The sequence below is a fragment of the Piliocolobus tephrosceles genome, chromosome 10 (genome assembly GCF_002776525.5).
Source record: "Piliocolobus tephrosceles isolate RC106 chromosome 10, ASM277652v3, whole genome shotgun sequence".
Lineage (NCBI taxonomy): Eukaryota > Metazoa > Chordata > Mammalia > Primates > Cercopithecidae > Piliocolobus > Piliocolobus tephrosceles.
The window spans coordinates 41,839,205-41,852,628 of record NC_045443.1 but is presented as its reverse complement, the minus strand read 5'-3'; the positions used below and the strand labels follow the sequence as shown (position 1 = coordinate 41,852,628).

General features: G+C 35.6%; 1 protein-coding gene across 5 annotated transcripts in view; it reads left to right on the top strand.

Annotated features, from left to right (window-relative positions):
* The window catches only part of NELL2 (neural EGFL like 2), a 402,175-nt gene that overhangs the window by 2,932 nt on the left and 385,819 nt on the right, over window positions 1–13,424 (top strand). The gene's annotated exons all lie outside the window — the stretch shown is intronic.

Below are 13,424 nucleotides of genomic sequence, written 5' to 3'. Positions count from 1 at the left end.
ATAGAAATAAAATAAAACTTGAATGTTTCTGTAGTGGTGTTGTTGCCTGATATAGCCAGTATGTGTCACCATGGACACTAACACCAAAGCCTAGAGTTGGGAAAGAGGAAATTCACATGTGTTACATTTACTTAAAACAAGTTTGCTCTTATAAAAAATTAAAATGCAATTTCCTGGTTTAAAAATTATTGTTTAAATTTTCTGTTTAATTAATTTTTATTGTAACAAATATTTATGGTAATATTTTATTCACTTAAAGGTCTTTTATGGAGGGTGGGGCTTGGATATTGAATCCTTTAAAAACAATGACCAAATCTAATAAAGAGGAAAAGGCTACACTGTCAGCAAAATTTCACATAGTTGAATAGACATGTCAGTAGGGTTAACCTTCTGGTTTGTTTTGTTTTGTTTTGTTTTGTATTGTTTTGTTTTTATCTCTGATTTTTAATCCTTATGAACTGGAAACAAAGTTATTTCAGGACTGCCAATTTGAGTAACCGGAAAGCTTTATAGAATCTAAAGCTCCTAATAAACAAACGGTATTGTAGTGCTCTTAAAATTTACAAGGTCCTTTAAATTTTATTAGTATTCTACCTAGTTTCCTCTGTAGAGTGTCTGATCTGTCACAAACAGAAACCTTCAGGACTGTGCATTTTATATTCTGATGCTAGAAAATTAAACAATGTTTAGGAAATAGTCTCAGGAATCGATAACCTTTCCTATTTAATTAAAAATGTTTATTCATTTTTATTTAAATTGTCAAATTATTCAAGGCATTGTGTTCAAAATACATAAGACACATAAAATGTTTTCTTTGAATTGTCAATAGTAACTAGATATCCATGTACGTTGATGAATTGGTTGTTTTTGCTTCCTGGTTGATATCAAGCTCAATATTTAGACACAGTAAATGCCTAACAAATATGGTTTATGAGATTTGAAGGTGTAAAATTTCATTTTCTGCCAAATTATGAACTTTATTTAATATAACCAATCAATCAACAAGTATTTCCTGCATGTAATGTTCTCAGTAGGCATATATTACTGATGTATTGATTATGCTGTTGTGATTTCTTTTATTCTAAGATTCGGATTATGAAATTGACAAAAGGTGGCCCTTTGGCCATGCATAGAATTTCGCATTACCTTGGAAAGGTCTTTGCTAATAGCATTTGGAAACTTGTTAGGAAGTCAGTTCTGAGTCTTGCAGCTTCAGTGAGATTTCCTTTGACTTTAGAGAGAAAAAAAATATTCAGATTCTGAAGATTTTATAGATTCTATTTACAGTGAGTTGAGGGTGCTGCAGATATTTTGTACAGTGTATGCATAGTCATAGCAGGAATAGTAACAAATTACAAAATCTGTGAGATGCTCTCAGGTTTCATATGAACTTATCATATAAGTTTCTTTGTGCTATCAGATATGTTCTAAATAGATGGAAGGGATTTTGAACCATTACATTTTTTCCTGCAGTAACATAACCATCTTCTTCTGTCTTTTAGCTTTAAAATAAAGAAATCTCAACATGTACTTTCCCAATGATTTTTGCTCATTTAATATTGCTTTTCCTTGTGCCAGTTTTTCTCCTTAGTGAATTTTGAGATGCATGCAATTCAATACTTTTTGAAACAATACATTTATTATTATCTATACCTAATAAAAAATAGAAATATATTTTAAAGTCATATATTTTAAAAATAATAATAGCAACTATAGTATCACTAAAATGGTTTTGTTGTTGTTGAAATTTGATTTATAGTTGATTTGGAAATTCAAGTAATAAGATGCTAAATTAGATTACACCTTAATAAATATGGCTTTTGATCTTTGCCAATTATAATAATTTTCAAAAAAGGAGTCCAGGCAATATTTTAATCATTTCCAGCTATAATCTGACTTGCAGCCACAAAAATACACTTATTATGCTTTTAAAAATTAGAGGAGTGAATGTTGACACTAAAAACACCTATGAAAAGTTATAAAGCGTTCTACCTTCTAAAACCTAGGAAGTAGTTCCCAAGAATGATCATAATGTTTTTTTCCTCTCTGTACATGAGAGATCCAGAATAAGAGTAAACAGAAGCACCGTTCAAGGACTTTCCAGCAATGTTAGCATGATTTTTAGATCTTTGATTTTAACAATTAATCTGGCCAGGTTTCCAAGGTAGATAATTTCCTCTGTTGGTTTAATACAATTTCTTCTGAAGTGTTCATAGATTTTATAATCTCATTAATCCACAGAAGAGAAGTAGATAAAATCAAAGCATTTTTTTTTTACAAGTTAGTAAAATGAAAATAAGCTTAGTAGTTATTTGTAAAGAACTTTGAGGTTTTAAAGGGAAAAAAAGGTCGTACGTCTCCTCTTATGCCATGAATAAGAATGAAATAGGTATTTGGTAGCAGAAGAATGAAATAGGCATTTGGTAGTAGACCATGAACTTTAGCAGGCAAAGGTAACTGCATTGAGGAAATCGAGGTGGCATTAATTTGTCTTCAGTATGTTGGTTGGTGAGCATCTGTGCACTTTGAAGTGATGGCTGTTGGTGCCCAAATAGAGTGGAATAACACAGTGATTAAGAGATGCAGTTAGAAACAAGATATACTGATGTAGAATTTCATTAGTTGTTTTACTGTGGTGAAGTTCCTTAATTTCTCTAAGCTTCAGTATCCTGAATTATAAAGTGATTATTGTTATGACAATTAAGCGAGTTACGTTCATTCAATCAAATAAGTTATTGTTGTGAAACTAGCATACTGCTAGGTGTTAGGCACACAACAAATGAAGAAGTTGGAACTTAACTTTGACTTCATAGTGTCTTAAAAATAGCCGTTGAACAATTACATAGTTACTGACCTAATCACCATTAAGATAAATTATATGAAGAAAAACTGAAGATATACTGAGAATCTATATTTTAGTAATGGGAGTCTCTGGCTCAGGGGAACCATCTTTGAAGAATAGTCATTTAAGCTTATAGTTGAAGGATATATAAGAGTAGTCTGGAGAAGAGAAGCTATGGAGATAGGCAAAGGGACTAGTGTGTGAGCAAGGTTCTGAGCATGGAATGAGTGTGCATTTTAGAAAATGGAGGAAGTCTAGAGAAATAGAAACATAGGGCATATGATATGAAATAAAGCATATGAGGAAAGCAGGGGCCAGGTTACATGGTATGCTATATTAATAGCGCAGAATTGAAAATTTATCATTATGTAAAGATATATTATGGTGGGCAGAATAATGGTCCTGCGTAGATGTTCATGTCTTAATTCTTGGAACCAAAGAATCGGTTACGTTATATGGCAAGGGGAAGTTAAGATTGCTCATCAGCTAAATTTAAGATTAGGAGGCTATCATAGATTATCTGGGTGAGCCCTGTGTAATCAGAAGAATCTTTTAAAATGCGGAGAAGGAAGCAGAAGAGTCAGTGTAGAGTGATGTGATATGAGAAAAACTAGTCTGGTCACTGGTGGCTTTAAAGATGATAGTGGGCCACAAGCCAAGGACTGCAGGCCGTTTTTAGAAGCTGAAAAAGGCAAGAAAATGAATTTTCTCTTAGAGCCTCCAGAAGGAATGTAGTGCTATTGATACCTTGATTTTAGAGCAATGAGACTCATTTTGGACTTCTGATCTCCAGAACTGTGCAATGATAGATTTGTGTTGATTTAAGTCACTAAGTTTGTGGTGATTTGTTTGAGCAGCAATAGGAAACTCATAGAAATTTTGGTTCATGAAAGTGGGGTGCTGGTGTAAGAAATACCTAAAAAATATGGAAGTGGCTTTGGAATTGGGCAATGGGCAGATGTTGGATGAATTTTGAGGAGCATGATAGAAAAAGCCTGGATTGCCTTAAATAGACTTTCAGTAGAAATATGGATATTGGTGACTCTACTAGTGAGGACTGAGAAGAAAGTGAAGAGCATGGTAGAGAGAAAATCTAAATCACCTCTGAGTATTTCTAAATCATCATAAGGAGAGCATTGGTGAGGTATAGACATTAAAGGAACTGCCATTGAGGGTTCAGATGGAAATAAGGAATTTTTATTATAAACCGGAGGAAAGGGGACCCTTCTCATATAGTGGCAGAAAACTTAGCTGAATTGTACCCTGTGGTTATGTGGAAATCAAAACTTGTAAACAATGAACTTAGATTTTAGCTAAGGTGATTTCTAAGCAACAAAAGTGTTGAAGGTGCACTCTGGCTTTTTCTTGCTGTTTGTAGTAATGTGAGAGGAGAGAGAGATTTAAGGAATAATTGTTAAGCAAAACATATTCATAACTTGATATTTGAGAAATTATCAACCTATTCAGAATCCAAAACATGTTAAAATAGGATATTCACTGTCAGGAATACCTAGTCTGAAAAGAAAGCCAAGGATGTGACTAGAAAATATTTTGCTAGTGCCTCAGAAATATCAAAAGGTCACAGTATTCAGTTACATTGAGGGCTCTTTGAAGAACATATGACTCACAGATCCCCTCAACCATTTCAGCAGAGGTCACAAATAGGGGTGGAATTATCCAAGGAATATCTATGGAGGAGCCTTTTTTGTTTAATGGAGTGAATCCCCATGATGTACATGGGAGATCTGCAAGGTTCTTAAGAGTATTATGCCAGTAAAATTGCTGCTGGCGTGGCCTGAAAGAATCAGTGAGAGAATAAAGTGAAAGAAGCTGTTGGATCCCCAAAATTCTACAAGCAAAAAACAGGCTAACTTGGCTGTAAACATCTTTCTATGAAGCTATCTTTCATGAAAAAGGAAGTTTAATTCAAAGGGCAGAACTCAGAGCCCAGAGCATGGAGCTGATTCCAGAGGGTGTAGCCAATAATTACAGAAGCTTATTTCTAGACCTTGAAACCAAGTGGTGTTTGCCTGACTGGATTTTAAAATTGCTTGGGTATGGCAACTGTTTTTTTTTTTTGTTTCTTTCTTCCATTTTCTCCCTTTTTGAATGAGAATATTTAGAACTATCACCTTTATCTGCCTTACCATTGTATTTTTGGGAGCAGATAGCATGTTTCAAGGTGTCCCTCAGAATGGATTATATGCAATGCCTTTCTCATACCTGTTTTAGATGTTTTGGATGGTGAGATTTGAGACTTTTGTTTTTGTTTTATGTTTTTATTACTTCACATTTAATCATTTTTAAATTGACAAAATTGTATATATTTATTGTGTACAACACAGTGTTTTGAAATATGCGTTGTGGAATGGCTAAATTGAGCTAATTAACATATTCATTACCTCATGTAGTTATAATTTTTTGTGGTGAGAACACTTAAAATCTGTTTGAAATTTTAAAGAATATGATGTATTATTATTATAGTCATTATGTTGTACCATAGACCTCTTGAGCATATTTTGCCATCTAATTGAATTTTGGTATCCTTTGGCTAACATCTCCCCAACAACTACCTCCCATCCCGAGACCCTGGTAACTACTATTCTACTTTCTGCTCCTATAAGTTCAACTTTTTAAGATCCCACATATAAGTGAGATCATGTGGTATTTTCTTTCTGTGACGGGTTTACTTCACTTTACATAATGTCTTCCAGGTTGATCCATGTTGTCTCAAATAACAGGATTTTCTTCTTTGAGATGGAATAGTATTCCATTGTGTGTGTGTGTATATATATATACACACACACACACAAACACATACATACCAGATTTTCTTTATGCATTCATTTGCATTCTTATGTTCTTTGCAGCATTATTCATAATGGCCAAGATGTGAGATCAACCTAATTAATGGTCACCAATGGATGAATGAATAAAGAAAAATGTTATTGGAATTTCAGTAAGGGTTACAGTAAATCTGTAGATCATTTTGGATTGTGTGGACATTTTAACAATATTAATTCTTTGAATCCATGACCAAATGATATCTTTTCATTTATTTGTATCTTCTTCTTTTCTTTCATCAGTGTTTTATAGTTTCAGTGTACAGATCTTTCACCTTCTTGATTAAATTTATATGTAAGTATTTTATTTTTTTCATAGCCATTGTAAATGAGATTGTTTTCATGATTTCTTTTTCAGGTAGTTCTTTTTTTTTTTCTTTCTTTTTTTTTTTTTTTAAGATGGAGTCTCACTCTTTCACCTAGGCTGGAGTGCAGTGGTGCAATCTAGGCTCACTGCAACTTCTGCCTCCTGGGTTCAAATTATTCTCCTGCATCAGCCTCCCAAGTAGCTGGGATTACAGGCACTTGTCACCACAACTGGCTAATTTTTGTATTTTTAGTAGAGACAGGGTTTCGCCACGTTGGCCAGGCCAGTTTCGATCTCCTCACCTCGAGTGAGCCAACCGCCTCAGCCTCACAAAATGCTCGGATTACAGGTGTGAGCCACCGCACCTGACCAGTTTATTGTTAATATATAGAAACACTACTTTTTGTTTGTATATTGATTTTGTATCCTGAAACTATACTGAAATCATTTATTAGTTCTGACAATTTTTTGGTGGCATCTTCAGGATTTTCTAGATATAAGATGATGTCAAATGCAAATAGGGATAAATTAAGTGGCAAGATAGGGCATATCCTTATCTTTTTCCTTATTTTAGAGGAAAAGCCTTCAACTTTTAACTGTTGAGTGTAATGTTAGCTGTAGTTTTGTTATATCTGAGCTTTATTGTGTTGAGATACATTTCTTCTATACATTTATTGAGAGTTTTTATCATGAAATGATGTTGAATTTTGTCAAACGTTTTTCTGCAAATATTGAAATTATCATGTGGATTTTGTCCTTTATTCTGTTAATTTGGTGTATTACATTTATAGATTTGTGTATGTTGAGCCATTCTTGCATGCTTGGGATAAATCCTACTTGATCATGGTGAATGATACTTTTAATATGCTGTTGAGTTTGGTTTGCTAGTATTTTGTTGAGGATGATTGCATCTCTGTTCATCAGCAATATTGGCCTGTAATTTTCTTGTAGTATCTTTGTTTGGCTTTGGTGTCATAGTAATGCTGGCCTTATAAGATAAATTTGGAATTTATTCTCTCTTCATTTTCTTTTGGAAGAGTTTGAGAAGGATTGGTATTAGTTATTTAAATAGAGTTTAGCAGTGAAACCATCAGACCTTGGACTTTTCTTTGATAAAGGACTTTTTATTATTGATTCAATTTCCTTACAAGTTATTTGTCTGTTCAGATTTTTCATTTTTTTCATGATTTAGTCTTGGTAGGTTGTGTGTGTCTAGGAATGTATTCATTCCTAGACATATACACTTAAACTTCTAGGTTTATCTAATTGGCATATAATTGTTCATAGTAGTCTTATGATGTTTCGTATTTCTGTGGTATCAGTTATAATATCTCCTCTTTCATTTCTGATTTTATTTTTTTGAGTCTTTTCTCTTTTTTCTTAGATTTCTTCGCTAAAGGCATGTCAATTTTGTTTATCTTCGTTAGAAAACAACTGTTTCATTTATTTTTTCTATTAATTTTAGTCTCTTTCATTTATTTCTGCTCTGATCTTTATTATTTCATTCCCTGTAGTAACTGTGGTCCTACTTTCTTTTTCTTTTTATAGTTCATTTAGTTGTAACTTTAGGTTATTTGTTTGAGATTTTCTCTTTTTTTAAGTGTAGGCGTTTGTTGCTATAAACTTACCTTTGATAACTGTTTTGCTGCATCCTTTAAGTTTTGGTATGTTGTGTCAATTCTCATTTGTTTCAAGATGTCTTCTAATTTCCCCTTCCCTTATAATTTCCCTTTTAATTTCTTTTTTGACCAATTGGTTGTTCATGAGCATGTTAACTTTTATGTATTAGCAAATTTTGTAGAATTCTTCTATTACTGATTTCTAGTTTCATATCTATGTTAATCTCTTCTGGCTACTACAACAAAGTATCTTAGATTGGGTAATTTTTTTATTTCTCACAATTCTGGAAGCTAAGAAGTCCAAGATCAAGGTGCCAGCAGATTCCGTGTCTGGTGACGGCCATTCCTCATAGATTGCACCTTCTTTGTGTCTTCACATGGTGGGAGGGAGGGATGAATGCTGTATCCTCACATGGCAGAAGGGCAAGAGACTCTAGGGTGCTTCCTTCAATCTCTCTCATGAGAGCATTAATCTCATTCATGAAAGTGGATCACTCATGACTTTCCAAAAGGCCCCATCTCTTAATAATATCACATTATGTATTAGGTTCCAACATTTGAATCTCGGAAGGACATATACACTTAAACCATGGCAATACCATTGTGGTTAGAAAAGGTACATGATATGGTTTCATTATTTTTAAATTTGGTAAAACTTTTTTTTTTTTTTTTTCTTTTTGAGACGGAGTCTTGCTCTGTCACCCAGGCTGGAGTGCAGTGGCCGGATCTCAGCTCACTGCAAGCTCCGCCTCCCGGGTTCACGCCATTCTCCTGCCTCAGCCTCCTGAGTAGCTGGGACTGCAGGCGCCCGCCACCATGCCCGGCTAGTTTTTTGTATTTTTTGGTAGAGACGGGGTTTCACCGTGTTAGCCAGGATGGTCTCGATCTCCTGACCTCATGATCCGCCCGTCTCGGCCTCCCAAAGTGCTGGGATTACAGGCTTGAGCCACCGCGCCCGGCCGGTAAAACTTCTTTAATGGTCTAACATATGATGTATCCTGGAGTGTGTTCCATGAGCGCTTGAGAAAGAATGAGTATGCTGCTGCTGTTGGATGAAATGTTCTTTATATGTCTGTTAGATCCATTTGACCTAAAGTGTAGTTTAAATTAAATGTTTCCTTATTGATTTTCTGTCTGAATGATCTGTTCATTGCTGAAAGTAGAGTATTAAAGTTCCCTATTGCTATTGTATTGTATTGCAGTCTATCTCTTCTTTTAGATATGTTAATATTTGCTTTATATATTTAGGTGCACTGATGTAAAGTGCATTTATATTTACAATTGTTATATATCATCTTGATAAGTTTATCTCTATCATTTTATAATGTACTTTGTCTCATTTTACAGTTTTTGTCTTAAAGTCTATTTTATTTGATGTAAGCATAGCTATCCTGTTCTATTTTGTTTTCCATTTTCATGGAATTTATTTTTTATACCTTCACTTTCAGTTTTCATGTGTTGTTAAAAGTGAAGTGAGTCTCTTATAGGCAGCATGTATCTGGGTCTTGCTTTTTATTTTTAAAATACATTCAGCCACTTTATGTCTTTTGATAGCAGAATTTAATCCATTTGCTTTCAAGGTAATTATTGATAGGTAAGAACTTACTACAGGCATTATGTTAATTGTTTTATGGTAGTTTTGGACATTATTTATTCCTTTCCTCCTCTCTTGTTGTCTTCCTTTGTGCTTAGGTGATTTCCTCTGCTGGTATTCTTTGATTCCTTTCCTTTCATCTTTTATGTATTTATTATAGATTTTTTCTTTGTAGTTACCACAGGCTTACATAAAACATTTTGTAGTTATAATAGACTATATTAAGCTGATAACAACCTAACTTTGATCTCACAAGAAAAACTCTATGCATTTACTGCAACTCCCTGCCTACATTTTATTTTATTTTTTAAGGCACAGTTTGCCTCTTTTTTTTTTTTTTGAGGCAGCGTCTTGCTCTGTGGCCCAGGCTGGAGTGCAGTGGCCGGATCTCAGCTCACTGCAAGCTCCACCTCCTGGGTTTACGCCATTCTCCTGCCTCAGCCTCCTGAGTAGCTGGGACTACAGGTGCCCGCCACCTCGCCTGGCTAGTTTTTTGTATTTTTTTTGTAGAGACGGGGTTTCACAGGGTTAGCCAGGATGGTCTCGATCTCCTGACCTCATGATCCGCCCGTCTCGGCCTCCCAAAGTGCTGGGATTACAGGCTTGAGCCACCGCACCCGGCCTAGTTTGCCTCTTTTTATATCGTGTATTCCTTCACAAGTTATTGTAGCTTTTATTATTTTTAAATAGTTTTGACTTTTAACCTTCATACTAAAGATATAAGTGATGTACACACTACCATTATAGTATTAGAGTATTCTAAATTTGACTTTGTACTTCATTTTACCCATGAGTTTTATATTTCAGATGTTTTCATGTTACTAATTAGCATCCTTTCCTTTCAGCTTGAAGAACTCCCTTTAGCATTTCTTGTAAGACAGGTCCGGTGATGATGAACTTCCTTAGCTTTTGTTTGTTTGGTAAAGTCTTTATCTCTCCTTCATTTTTGAAGGGAGTGTTTGCAGGGTTCAGTATTCTTTGTTGGCAGTTTTTTTTTTTTTTTTTTTTTTACTTCTATACTTTTGATATCACCCAACTTTCTCCTGGTCTGTAAGACTTCTGTTGATAAAACTTCTGTTAGCTTTATTGGAACTCCTTTATATGTGATTTGGCTCTTTTACTAGTTTTAGGATTTTTTTTGTCTTTGATTTTTGACAGTTTGATTATAATATGTCACGATATAGTCTTATTTGGATTGAATCTGGTTGAAGACCGTTGACCTTTCTGTATCTGAATATCTTTCTCCAGATTTGAAATGTTTTCTGCTACTATTTCTTTAAAGCAGCTGGAAACCATCATTCTCAGCAAACTAACACAGAAACAGAAAACCAAACACCACATGTTCTCACTCATAAGTGGGAGTTGAACAATGAGAACACATGGACACGGGGAGGGGAACATCACACACTGGGGCCTGTTGGGGGGTAGAGGGCTAGGGGAGGGATAGCATTAGGATAAATACTTAATGTAGATGACAGGTTGATGGGTGCAGCAAGCCACATGGCACGTGTGTACCTGTGTAACAAACCTGCACATTCTGCACATGGATCCCAGAACTTAAAGTGTGTGTGTGTGTGTGTGTGTATGCTTTTTTACTTGTCTGTTTCTTCCTGCTTCTTAAACTCCTGATGCCATCCCATAAATCCTGTAAACTTTCTTCTTTCCATTTCCTTCTTTTTTCTTTTCTGACTGTATATTTTCAAATAATCTATCTTTGAGTTCACAGATCCTTTCTTCCAATTGATCATTCTGTTGGTATTACTGTCCATTGCACTTATTTTGTGCACTGTGTTTTTTAGCTGAAGAATTTGTGTTTTTCTAAATATAATTTTAAACTTTTCATTAATCCCTTTTCTGTTTAGAAAAAAAGTGCAGCTCACTTCCAGCACTCATTTAATTTTACATAAACATGCTTTTTGAGGCCAAAGGAAATCAGACTGATTTGCAATGCGAAAATAAAATATAAAGTTTTTGGAGTTATTTCTAAACAGAACTAACATCAGAATTATTTAAATCACCAGAATAATCAATTTTGGAAAAATCAGATTCATCAGATTAGTCTTTGGCCAACAACTGTTCAAAAACAATGTTAACATCTGCATAGGAATGCTACATTTTCTAGGATTTGACATTTTAGCAATTGAGAATTACTATATTTTTAAATGGAAATGCCACTATTAAAAACAGAATGCTATAAATAGAATGATGTCTTTTGTTTCTAAAGCCTATATACTGGAACATTGTAAAAATAATAATAAAAGCAAGATATTTCATGGCAAAGTTAACCCAGAGTAAACACTGCAGCTGCAGGCGCTGCTAGTGAGTATTCATGGGGCAAATGGGAAAAGAGTTAAACTTCTAATTTTGATCTCCTACTGTTTTCCTGATTTTTTTGAATTATTTATGTGTACTTCCTTAAGGTTTTCTGAGCTTCATTAAAACAATTGTTTTGGATGCTTTGTCATGAAGTTTATATGTTTTCATTTCTTTGGGGTCAGCTATTGGGAGATTATTATGCACTTTTGGTGGTGTTATATCTCCTTGGCTTTTTATGTTTCTTGTTGCTTCTGTTAAAATCAGTGCATTTGAAGAAGTAGGGACTTATGCTAGTCTTTGCAGACTGGCTTTGTCTGGGAAAGCTCTTCACCAGTCAGCCAGTTCATAGATTCTAGGAAGGTTGTCTGGCATGGTCGGTGGGAAGACTTATTGCTGGAGTTCTCAGACAGGCTGTCCTGGTGTCTGGGTTAGCAGTTTGGCGGGCCTGTTGCCTGGACTCACTGATTGGGTCTGTGGAGCTAGCCTGGAGCCATAGTCCATGGTCACTGCCCTGCTGATGGAATGGGCATCCTTAGACCCAGCTTTAGCCTGGCCCCTATGGATAGAGGCTGCCAGCCTGGTGCTAGGTTAGGTCTGAAGCCTAGGAAAGTGAAGCCCAGCTCAGCTCTGGGGGTGGTCCAGAGCCTGTGGCTGCTGCAAGTGCTTGTTTCTGGAATGGGTCTGGAGCCTGGGTCTGTGGGGCCCAATCTAATGTTGAGCTTGTTTCAGAGCCTGAGGCTACTGGGGATAGGCTGACAGTGGGGCAGCCCAAAGACCAAGTCCGATTGGCCAGCCTGGAGCTTGAGGCTGTGGGATCCGGTTTGGCACTCGAATGAGTTTGGAGGCTCAATATGTGGGTTTCAGCCTAGAGTCTGTGGCTGTGGAGTCATGCCTAGTGTTGGGTTTTACTGAGTCAGGCCTATTTTTGGACTCTGAAACAAAGTCAAGTGCTCATTTTTATTTCCTTTCCCTAAGATTATTGCTTTCCATGCTATGCTGCCTGACACTGAGGAAAGGTGAGATGGGTAATGTAAAATTGTCCTTACTGCTCTCTTCAATATGCCTTTTCTTTTTTCTGTGCCACACCCAGGTGCTGCAATCTCTCACTTGGTTTTCTTAGCTTTTGTATGGTATTGTTATGTGTTGATAGTTCTTCTAATTGATGTTTCTATCAGGGGATTGAGGGCTGGAAAGTCTTATTTCACCATCGTTCTAATGTGTGGTTCTTGGGACTTCTGAACTGATTAAGATTTAGATGGACCTTTGAGTTGATACTTCAGTGGGCTGGAAATTTGGGGGACTTTTGCATGTACAATGGATGTGAATCTTTGGGGGTCAGGAGAAAGACTGTGGCAGGCTGATTGATAGTCAGCTGTCCACAAACTAATCCCCAGAACCAGTGAATATATTGTTACATGGCAAAGGGAGATTAGATTTGCAAAAGAAATTAAGGTTGTTAATCGGCTGACTTGAAAATGAGGAGATTATTGTGGATTATCTAGCTGGGCCCAGTGTAATCACAAGGGGCCTTTTAATTGTGGGAGAGGGAGGTAGTTGAGTATGTGTCAGTGTGAAGCAGTGTGAGACTTGACTGGTCATCTCTGGCTTTGAAGTTGGAAGGTGGCCATGAGTCAAGAAATGTGGACATTCTCTAGAAGCTGTAAAATGCAAGAAAACAAGTTTTTTCTTAGAGCCTCCAGAAGGAACATAGCCCTACTGACACCTTGATGTTTGCTTAGGGAGACCCATTTTGAACTTCTGATCTCTAGAACTGCAGGATAAATTTGTTAATTTAGCCACTGAGTTTGTAGTGATTTGTTAAAGCAGAAATATAAAACAAATATATGTATTGAACATTAGCAGTCATTTATTTTATAACCAAATGAAACTTTTTTTTTGAAAT